The sequence below is a fragment of the Adiantum capillus-veneris genome, chromosome 15, assembly GCF_014529385.1.
Source record: "Adiantum capillus-veneris isolate H3 chromosome 15, ASM1452938v2, whole genome shotgun sequence".
Classification (NCBI taxonomy): domain Eukaryota; kingdom Viridiplantae; phylum Streptophyta; class Polypodiopsida; order Polypodiales; family Pteridaceae; genus Adiantum; species Adiantum capillus-veneris.
The window spans coordinates 146,031,999-146,044,231 of NC_140945.1; positions in this window are offsets into that span (position 1 = coordinate 146,031,999).

Consider the following 12,233-nt stretch of genomic DNA (forward strand, 5'->3'; position numbering starts at 1 on the left):
AGAGTCTTCATCACTAGACTCATCCTCATCTTCATAAAGCTCCTCTAATCGTTTCCTTGGGTCCATATTATAAAGCTTCTTGGTACCTGTCTTTCCATAGAGGCTAATCGTACCATGTCGCCAATCTTGAACAGCTCCTATTGCACGTAACCATGGTCTGCCCAGTATAATAGGATATGCTCCCAACCCTGATGGCACCACATGAAAATCAACCACTACCTTTGCATCATATGCCTCCACTTCTAAGCTCTTTACAACACCCAAGCATTTTACTTTTTGATGGTTTGCCAATCTGATCCGAAACCCTGACACCCCAGCCACTGTGAGACCCATCTTCTCAACGCATGAGTGTGTTATGACGCATATTTGGGCTCCGCCATCCACATAACCTTGTCCCAAATTTTTCCTTTTATGCCACACATCTACTATTGGACAAATGTCTGGTAGCTCGTCCATTGCCAACACCTTCACTGAACCTCTCTCTGGCTCTTTCTCCATTGGGTTAACCATCCTCTTCCACTGTCGCTTTAGCTTAGGCACCATCTCTATAAGCTGCCCAAAAGTAACATCTGCCTTGCTGCTCGTCAGATCCTCCTTCAAGTCATAGCTTAATTGCCCATCCCCTAGTGGAAAATCTGAAACATGAAACTTTCGACGAGCTCTCCTTTTTCTCTTGACCTTGACATCCTCGCCTTCATGGCTCTTTCCTTTCTTCTTACTAGGACCTGGGGCACTTCTTCCTTCCTTTTCCTCTGTGGTCCTCTTCCCAATAGGCATCACTAATGTATCCTCTAGCTTTGATGCCTTTTCCAAGGTGACTACACTTAGCACTTTTGTATTCACTTTTTCCTCCTGGGTCAGTCCACTGGTTCCTTTGTCTCCCTTAATTTCGATGCCATAATCATTTGACCTAGTTAGCACCTGTCTTGGCAATGGATACATGTCTCCCCCCATCCTTGGTGGCTTATCACATTGCGCGCTGATGTGACCCAACTCTCCACAATTATAACATGTGGGCGTCTGCCTCCAAAACCTACCATTGCTTTGTCCAACACCATTCCTAGGCCTTTCTTCACCTCCTGGCTGATTTGCAAACCGCCCTCGACCTCGATTATTTCCCACTTGACCTAGCATGTTTAGGCTGAGATTCTTCATCAAATCAACCACTTGACTCATGTCTTGCCTTAGGCCATCATCTTGCACTGCTGTAGTGACCACTGCTGGCATAACCTGAGTAGTAACAGGAACCACTGGTTCATGATGAACCCCTGACATACGACCTTGTAAAGAGTCCATAGGCTGAAATTCATACCTCATGGGCAAAGACTCCACCCCTAACTGGCTCATTTTCCTCAGCTTCCACTCTTTGTTCCTTGCTACCTCTAGTGCATCTTCATATGTCCTAAGCTTCTTTAGCTCCACTCTCCAATGTATATTCTCCCAAAGACCAGCTAAGAACCTGTCCTTCTTCATCATGTCAGGCGGGGGTACCTGTGGTGCTAAGGCCTTGCACATTCGCTCCCATGCCAATGAAAAGTTACGTATGTACGCATCTACTGGCTCACCTTCCTTTTGCACCAAAGCCTGTACTTCTTGCCACACTTTGTCAGGATCTTCTATCTTCACAAACTCCACTTCCAACCCATGTCGTAGATTGTCCCAACTCAACCTTACAGGTGGATCAGCCACACGCAACTCCTCTTCAAATGCTTTGGACCAAGCTCGTGCATCACTCTTCAAACAAATTTGGAGAAGACGTAACATTTGCGCCGGTTCATGAATCTGGTTGCTAATGCAGGCAACCTCCATCTTTTCCAGAAAGTCCTCCACATCTTCATCACTTCTTCCATGAAACTCCGGATAAGAGAAAGCCATGGCTAGAGGACCCCTTCAAACACACGTGCAAGAACCCAAAACTTTTCACTACCCAATCCCCAGAAACTTCAATGGAGCTCAGCTTTAGATGAGAACAAACACATGCACATCAAATGAGTTTTCATAGTTGATCATCGAAATTACAACAGGCAAAGGACATTCCAGGATCTCTCTCAATCTTCTTGACCCAAACATAAAGACTATGCGCTGCTGGAAAAAGATCTTCCTGGACACATGAACATTAATCTGAATTCTTTGAGTTAAATGAAAAGGAGTGAACTGAGGGCCATTTTGATCATCCATTAAAGCCAACCATGAAGCTCCCAAGAAAGCACACCTGTCTTATCCTCTGATTTTGCCAAAATTTCAGCAGCATAACAGCATAAAATGGCTCAAAAGACCAAAAGACCAGCCATCATACTTTGGAAAAATTTTGACAGAGTTTCCCCAGAAGTAGAGCAATGAGAACCCAAAATATAGACTGTATCTGTATGCATAAACTGCCAACAATAGAACCCGAGCATCAAATAGGACTCACTAGTATATAGCCTATGGCGAGGTCACAAAAAGGGTGCTCCAGCTACATGTATCACCGAAAGGATCTCTACATTTGAGAATCCCCCAGCTCAATAAAAACCTCACGCTAACGACCCTCACACAAAGGCTAATGCAAATCGCATATAGTCAAGTCTCATAAATGACTATCTTCCAGACCAAGTCTCAGAAATGGCTGGGACTGCCAAATACAACCAAGTATGGCTCCACAAATGCGTACAATGGCAGTTTCCACAAGTAACGTACAATCCAGCAGACAATGCGCTCAAATAGGCGCCAAGTGATGCATTCCCACAACAACTGCAAGTGACATCACTGCTAGTATATCACTATACTCCAGCTACCTGTACCTGTGTGAATCACCTGTACTTGTATCTGTCCCTGTAACCTGTAACTTGTAACCTGTAATCTGAAACCTGTAATCCCGAAGCTCGAAGCTTGAAGCTCGAAGCAGAAGGTACTCGAAGAAGATCCTCCGTGGGGGCACCAAAAGAATGTGAGCGGGATGAAAACACACACAGCGCCTCTATAACGACCTGACACACTCCTTGGGAAGATACACACACACACACTATGGGGCACCACTCGGCTTAGACAACACACCTGGCCAAGACAGGGAACACACCTCTGGAGTGAGAGGAGAGAGACTATCCACTTGCCCACTCCACACACACACACACACACACACACACACACACCCAAAAAACTCAGCTCAAAAGAGGAGAATTTCTGATGTTTAGATACAATTGAGCTTGGGCCAACACCAATGGGGCAAATAGCTCACACAATATGGGTAAAATAAGCCAGATACAATCACAAACTAGAGCAGAAACTTCGCTCATAGGAGAACTTACACAGAAAAACAGCAGGAAAAGAGTGAGGAATTTGGCAAAATGGACAGCGCCATCGCGTCCGGAACAGCCCAAAACCCCAGTCTACAATGTCAAAGTGCTCAAATCCGACCTCGGATGAGCAGTTTACGGCCAAAACAGGCTCCAAAATGAGCAAAAACACACCTGCGGCTGTTCCTCCTCTCTTCTCCACGTTTTTTCTGGTCTTCTCTCAGTTTTTTCAGCTCCCACACTTAGCTTTTTTATTTGGGCACCCTTAGCCTTTTAGATGACCTCAAACGGACCCCGAACAGGCTAAAAACTGACCTCGCAGTGCATACTTGTCACCTTTTTTTCATCATCCGCACACCTAGCACTCAGCTTTCCCCAATAATGCATTCCGCAACCACGTGAAGTGGCCCCAAAAAAAGGTCCTCATGATGACCTTTCTGCATAATTCTCACAAGCAAACACCCACGTTGTGTCCGTCCTCATCCGCGTGCAAATATTGACCCCGTTCGCCCTCCTGACGCCACTAGATGTCATCTGACGCACCTGCTGACCTTACGTCGTCGGCCCGCGGATAGCTTCCTCGAGAAGTTTTACACGCTACCAACTCCTCCTTATTGTAGAAAAAACACACTAGTATTGATAATAGTGAAAATCGTTGCACTATGTACATGCTGTCCTACCTATACACATGTGGGCCCCACGTAACCACCTGGCTATGGAAATTAGGTAATCCTTTATTCGATGCACCATGCATGTGTATGTACATATGCGCAATCCCTTGCTCAAAAAAACTCCTGACAATGCTTGCTTGGCCATTAATATTGATGGGGAGTCCACTTGTTAGCTCTCTTCAAGTTGGAGAACAATCACCCAAGGTATGCCAATAGTTGGGTCTTACCCTAGATCTTACAATGGCTCTTAGCCAGCCTATGTAGCTCATATCCCTTATGTTAATTAGTGTTCAATTGACAAAACGATGAAAACTAATTTGGATGGCATCTTGGCCAATTTCTAGCTGAGAGTTAGAGCACCTTGGCTCAGGCTAACTCACAAGCAAAACATGGCGGAAAGAAATATTGGAATGGAAACTCTACCGCTTTGTGTTGACTCTCTCTCTCTCTCTCTCTCTCTCTCTCTCTCTCTCTTTCTCTCTCTCTCTCTCTCTCTCTCTCTCTCTCTCTCTCTCTCTCTCTCTCTCTCTCTCTCTCTCTCTCTCTCTCTCTCTCTTTCAAGTTCAGTTATTTGTAGTTTCTTTTCATGTATTGCTATTGATTTCTTGCTTGGAGCCACAAGCCTGTAATTGATTGTAGTAGTTTTATGTGGTAGTGCTATCTACAGTGTATGGACAAAGTTTGAAGAATGTTTTCTAGAATCCAGTTGGATGTTCTTCTGCCCTTCTATTATATATGTGTAGTATTGCATTGTATGGGACTCAACCACTATAGTTTCTACCTATTGTTTAACTCATACTAGAATTTTTGGCAACCATTGGCTATGTGTTGGGGGGCATAGCTAGTTGCATTGGGCACCTACCTCCTCTTGATATCATCTCAGTGTTGATTATCCCCTTCATGTCCATATAAGGGACCCTATGGTCATTATTTGATGGGTCATATCTCTCGATTTCCCTCTCTAGAGGGTTCTCAACTCTAGACAAGGCCTTTCCATCTAAGAGGATGGTTGAGAGGTTGTAGTCACCACAATTATTCCTTGGGAGGGGGCTTCTTGGTATTGTTCTTTGTCACCTACTATTCCTCCCATTTATGGAGCCACTTTGACATGTCTCGTCCTATTTTTTCCTTGATCCTTATAAGAGGATGGTGTACTGGTAGATCACAATGTAGTCAAGTTCAAAGCTTATGATCTTAGTGCTTCTATTACTCTATCATGAAATTTACCCTTTGTGTATCAGTTCGTCTTTCAGAGCTATACATGGAAGATGTGCCCAACATATTTTACATTAAGGCCACTCGTGGGTATTCTCCTTCCGACACACTGATGTTAACTCCAAAAGCTATCCTTATCATCATGGAGGTAATTATAGATGGATCTCGTATTTTTTGGCCAAAACTTGTTTCACTTTGATCGATCATGTTTCTATGGGGAGACTGTCTTACATATTCCCAATGTTTCTTACTTTCAAGATCCCCGATTGGATACAATGCTACTTGCTGGATCTCTTCCCCTACCATTTGGAAACTAATAAAGCATTGTTGCAATCATGATATGATCATTTCTCCTCAAATAACATTGATTTAATTTAGTAAAATGCTTAATAGCATGTCAACACATCCATCTCCAAATAATCATTGATATTCCAATGGCTCAATTGACAAGGGGAATAGTAGATCTACCTAGAGCACTCATCAAAGAGTTTACTATAACATAAATATATTTAGGATTAATGAATGTCTAAATGACAGGGAAACTCTACTTTCTTCCCAATCAATCATAGCTAATTGTGAAGGGTAGTGGCTCACTAGGTAAACCAAGAACATGCCCACCCATGATCAATTAAGCAATTTATTAGTGGGGTACAATAATTAACTAAAGGATACCAATTAACTAGAGAGATACTTTACTAATTAGATTAGGAACTACTAATTTCATGAGTATATGATACCACATGTGGGGATTAATGAATGTTGTTGAGGAAATATCATTAACCCATTCATGAATCAGAGAAAATATAAGGGATGGTTTGTATTATTGTGTGCCTGCAAATGCAAACAAGCTAAAAGATTACGTCAAAGCAACAAAATAGTCACAAAGATTTGAATTATCAAGCAAAGAGGAGAGAAGGTCTTGAGATGATAGTCCACCAATTTATATCATTTTTTCAACAAGCCAGTTTGTGGTTGTAACTAAATTACCCCTATTTATTTATAGACCATGTAGTTTTGAATATGCAATCCTTGTTTTTTGGTGGAGATAGCCTTATGATATTATCAAAAAGATTTCTCATTTTCCTTGCATTTATGCAACACTCACAAAGCTCAAAACTAGGTTGGGCTAAGATTGCATTGTTGGAATGTAAAGTATGGCAACACGGTTTAGGACCCATAGGTTTGCTTACAACTTCATTTGGGTACCAGTGTTGTAAACAATTTAAGCAAAGCTTGCAATCAAAACTTGACATTAGCAAATGAAATTTTCCATTAAGGCCTTCAACGGGCTCCATCTTACAAAATTTTGTCAAAATATACTACTAGCAACAAAAGATGTGAGTTCAAATAGTTTTGGGCTATTACAATTTTTGGTGATATATAGGGGTGTTGGTTGCTTAGAGCTATCCTCTCAAGATCCATAACCTTGATTTTTGACAAATAGCATAAAAAACACAATATTGGAGAGTTTGAAACTTTAGAATTTTGGGAATCACCAATGTCTTAAAGATTTTTCCATATGGACAAATCTCAAACTAATTTTTAAGGCCAATTCTTCCACAAGGTAGTCCTCGAAAAGATCTTTTAGGCCATGCTCTAAAAGCTTTGGCTAAGATGTGGCCATGTGGTCAAATCTTAAGATCATTTTGAAAGTGGGAATTGGGAAATTGCCATATTCATTAATATGGTGTTAAAGCGATTTAAGCACTAGAGAGGGCTCCAAAACAATCTATGCATGTGTCTAGCACCCAATGATCTTAGCGACAATGAGGAAATCTTACCCGTATCCAGGGATTTTAACATGCATAATCACGCACCCAAATTAAATATTTTCTCATTTGTAACTTTTTTTTAATCCAACCAAAATACAAAAAAACACTTAAAGACCTAAAAACATTGTTATTTTCCATCCCTTTTTGGACCCTTAAGCTCTTCATGCTGTTAAGGTTTGTCAGCACCATGTTGGTTTCAAAATTTGTATCATTTAGGATCTCTACTTATAGTAATTAGAAGAGACTTTCGAAGGATCTATTAGAAATGATCTTTGAAGAGAATTTAGTGTCTCGATCCAAGGAAACTACCTTTGTGGCACTCTTTCAATGGAATCAATGGCTGAAATTCTAGAGAAGGTAGGCGTATTTTGTGCTCTAATATTAATATTTTTGGTGTGGATGTGTACACAATTGTTGATAAATTCAAGGATATAAAGCTAGGTGGAGTATACCATGGGTTCCCTCCACCCTTGGTGGTAGTAGAAGATAGAGGATATTACTTACTTGAGTAGGGGAAAGACATCTTCTTTCTCAAGACTCCTTGCTTTGAATCCATAGAACCTTTGGACTAGTTTCTCCACAAGGATATGAGGGTATGTTGGGATGGGTATACAAAACACATAATCACAAACACATCTACCCACTTGAGTGCATGCTCTTTGTATACACATTGAATCCTCTACACCTTAGTTATCTGAGGTGTGGGGATTAAAGTAATTCAACCTAAATCCTTATAATCTCAGAGTCTTTACTTGATATCAATTTCTTTGAGGCAGATTAGAGGTGTGTTAGCAGCCAAGCTAGCAAGAACACCACTTTTATCATTTTGAGCCCAACCGTTGTAATTTCATTTTGATTATTATATGAAATTCTCATCGAGCTCAACATTTTGTAATTGAGTTTATTAATTTGAAGATGTTTGATATGTAATAGGGGCCAAGAGCTTCCAGATTGTAATTATCTTTTGCTTAGATATGATAATCAACACTATTTTATCATGAGTTTGAGTAAAAGTCTCTATTTAAACCTTGGCTAATGTATCAAGGCCAATTTTGTAAAAACAAACTTAAGTTTGGGATGATGAAAGTGAGCATACAACTATTGTTGTCAACTATGTCTTCTTTCCTATTTTTGAACTCATATCTCCCTTCTACAGTGTAGCATTGTAGTTCCAAGCATAGCTATGCGCTCACCTGTGAAAGCTCTTTCATTTAATATAAGTTTTTTGAAGTATTTTGTGATTTTAATTATGTCCACAAATACATTTCCAAATTAATTTTTGAGCATAGAAGTAGGTAAAGCTTACTTGGGGGATGCTATTGCTTTTGATGCCCAAACCAATCTCCTAAAAATAGGTGGTTGAAAATAGGCATGATTTTTCCAAGGTGTATAAATGGGGATTTTACATCACAAGGACATGTATTATGGTATGAACTATTCATGTAGTATGTTTGGGTGCATTTGGGGCGCTAGAGCTACCTCATATCATCACTTGGAGCTTACAGAAAAGTAAACTAGCTTTTTGTGTTTGACATACACTTGTGACATGCGCTTTGAATATACACGGTAGACTTGGATTTTTTGAGAGGTTGGCTACCTTTCGTATCCTCCATGCATTAGTTGAGTCAACAACGTCCATGGATTGGCATATTTGTGTATTTGGTTCTCACTTTGCTACCATTGATATGGTAAGCCTTGGTAGTTGGCCGATATTTTGACATTGGTAACAAGGATGAGGTAATTTCAACCAAATAAAAACTCAAAATCCATCACTTTCTTTAAAATCATTTAGAAAAAATGTTTTTTGATTTCACACCGCTAGAAGGTACCTTATAGACTCCTCACAGAGACTGTTTAGGATGTTGGGAAGTAGGGAAACTTACATGAGACCTTGATAGCTATATGCTAATTTAGGAAAAGGATGATGGAATTTCCTTGAGACTTGTGTCAAGTTGGTAAGGATAATGCAAAGTTTAAAAGGTAAGGTTCAAAGAAATTCGTTGTCTCATCATCATCTTGTGATAATTTTCCATTTTAGTATGATTATGGTGATTAAAATATTATCAGTGTTGCATTTGTGCTATCAAATTTTGAAGTGGATCAAAATTTGGCCAACTTATTGAGAGGTGGAAGTGCAAAACAGGCCCGGTGGCCTCTACACCAAGACTATGCACAATGGCCTTATCATGGGAGGTACACAATAGGGGCACCACCTAGTAAGATATGCGGCTAGGATGCATACATATACAAAATCAAACATGCCATGGAAAATATAAGAACAGATGGGACTGGACCATGCTCATCACCACCCAGCCGTGCCCTTTATAGACCCTTGGCCTGCCAAATATAGGGACCCCTTGACTTCATGTCCATCCTCGCCCATGTCCGTACCTGGTCCTACCCTTGGCATGACATTACTCCCCCCTTGGAGAAGTGTTTTCGTCCTCGAAAACAAGAGTTATGATACACTAATGTTTTCTATAGTGGCATCTTTCATGGATCTAGTTGTTTGGTTGATCGGAACATGATTCAGCAGGAGGTTCAATGAAACCAGGAGTAACATCTTGATTTTTCACATTGTTGTCCATTTGTAACCATCTTGTGTTACCAATTCATATCCAATCATTGTGTGTAGACTCCATTTAGAACACACATGAGTATGCAAAACGAGTTATCACACAAGGATGTACCCTAAAGAGTACCTCTTTTCACTTTCCATGAAAGTAACTTGCTAAGATAACTCATCAGCAACCAAGTTTAAGTCCTTGAATTTTTTCCAATTTCAGCAATAAACAACCCCACCATAACTAGTGTTCAAGGTTGAGAACTTAATTTATACATGAAGAGACTACACCCAGTCACAAACATGCTTTAACTTATGGTAAGCAAACTCCAAGTAGAGCAATAAATGCTTATTAACTGGATTTCTTGGTGCTAATGTACGCACTTTGCATATCATTTAGTACCAGATTACACTTTGTAATTTGCCTATCTCCTTGGATAACTGACAGTACTGAGGTGTGTTTCCCCCACGGTTTATAGACAGTCTTCCCAGATGACTGGGAATCAACAATGTCCAGAATAACCATTGTGGTTAACTTGAAAAATCCACAAGCACCCAAACCAAGCCATGACCTCTGTTGGTGATTGGTAGACCCAAAAGTAATCTCATAGAGATACTGCACATAGAGTGCAAAATGCTTCATAAGCAACAACTTGATGAATACGCATGCCATTCCAAATCAGCCTTTGCTAAACACTAGGGCCCATAACACCTAGTGTGCATGCATTTAGCAAAAAGCAGATCTGAACCTTTATATCCATGATCATCCTTGCCCATACTTATGGAAAATGTGATGCCCCTAGCACATATTAAAGAGGAATGTAAATAGTTCTGAAAAGAAACTAAATACTTTCAGTTGCAATCATTTGCAATCCTTGCTGAAACGTCTGAACCATAATAGAAAGTGAAACAATGATCACTTCTAGGTACAAACAATGAAACGTTTTCATTAGCAACTCATAGCCTTTCTATATGTAAAACAACCATCTGTAATGTTGTTTAGCAGCACTTGTACCTTAACAAGTCATTCTAAGTATCCGAAAATTTTTGGCCACTGAAATTGCTCCTGATACGTCATGCTAAAAATGGTCTAGAAAACAGATTTGACCAGCACCTAGGGACTTTGTCGTGACACATACTTGAAGTAGGGGGAGCCAGTGCTAGTCCCAGAGACTCATATTCTCCACATGTGGAATATGTCTCAACTAAGGATGTCTGAAAAAAGAACATCCTACAAGTACAAGATGTACTTGTGTGTGGAGGTAACTATAAACACTCCGCAACAAGAGTGAAAGGGGACCCTCGTTCATTACTCCACACTGGCTAAACCGAACTCCTTGAGTCCCTAGACCATGTTGTATCCCATGTGACAACATGTGACAAATCGAATCCGACAAGTGAATTCATAACAACATAATGTACATTGGACACTACGGCCCAAAATACTTGTTTCGACATGCCCTTGGCATGGCCGTGCGAATTGAGCTGAAAGTTCAGTTACCCGTATTCAAATGCACAGGAGCACGTCTCCCACCTGTGAAAAAACCAAGCAACATTGCACTGGAAACCCTGGGTGTTCTTCGCAATCCAAACCCGTTGGGTAGGATCAACGTAGTCAAACCCCTTGGTAAGACCCTTTGTAGAAACTGCTCAACTAGCAGGTAACAGTAACCAACATAGTTAACCGTAGAATGATAAGAATCAACTTGAAAAGTTGAATTTTTTCGCGACCATGTGGTAGATTGCGGAATTCTTTCCTTGAAAGTGTAGCAGGAATAAATCAAACTAGCACCGTGGGTCTTACCCTAAAACAATGCTTCCATAGGCACTCGTAGTGCTATAGAGAGAGCAGGAGATCCACCAAGTATGAAGCCTAGCTCTTATGGACAGCCATGCTGTCGCAACGGTTTGTTGCATCTAAAATCCGTGTTAGAGATCAGCTGAGTTGAGTTTATGGTTATCAAAAAGTCAACTCAAGTGGTGCACTGAAAACATGTCATGCAAAAATGACACCCACAACATCCGTAATGACAAGACTCTTGCTTGTTCATTAACGTCGTTGTGTACTCCACTAGGTAGATCTATTCGATCTTAAGAAAAATCACCCAAGGAATGCCAACAGTTGGGTCGTACCCGAGAAAGATCTGACAATGACTCTTAACCAGCATGTGTGGCTCATAGCCCTTATGGCAATTAGTGTTCAATCAACAAAACGATGAAGACTAATGTAGAGGGCGTTTTGCCCAATTTCTAGTTGAGAGTTAGAGCACCTTAGCTGAGGCTGACTCCCAAAAAAACATGTTCAAAAGCTACTTAGAAAGTTTTCATTATTCTTTGAGAGAAATAAAAAAGAGAGAGAAAAAGAGAATGCGGGTTCAGGAAGGTTTCTTAACCTAATGTAGTGCGTACCCAATCCATGTGCTTGTGTGCATCTTATGCCTAGGTTGGAGCTTATTGGAATCAGAGCTGATCTCTTGAGATAGCTAATTCCAGTGTTAGAAGATTTCAACTACTGGTGATGTATTAGTTTAGACAATAGACTGGACAAAGGAACAGAAACTGACTGGAATACACCTACTGGAATAAGAACCAGACTATGTATTGAGAATGAGATTCAGATTCAGATTACTGAGTACAGAGTAAGTATAACTGGAATATACTGCTTTAGTTGGAATTATAGATGAAGGACTAGAATGAGTATGATGTGGCTTATGAACAAAAGGATAGACACAGTACAGCC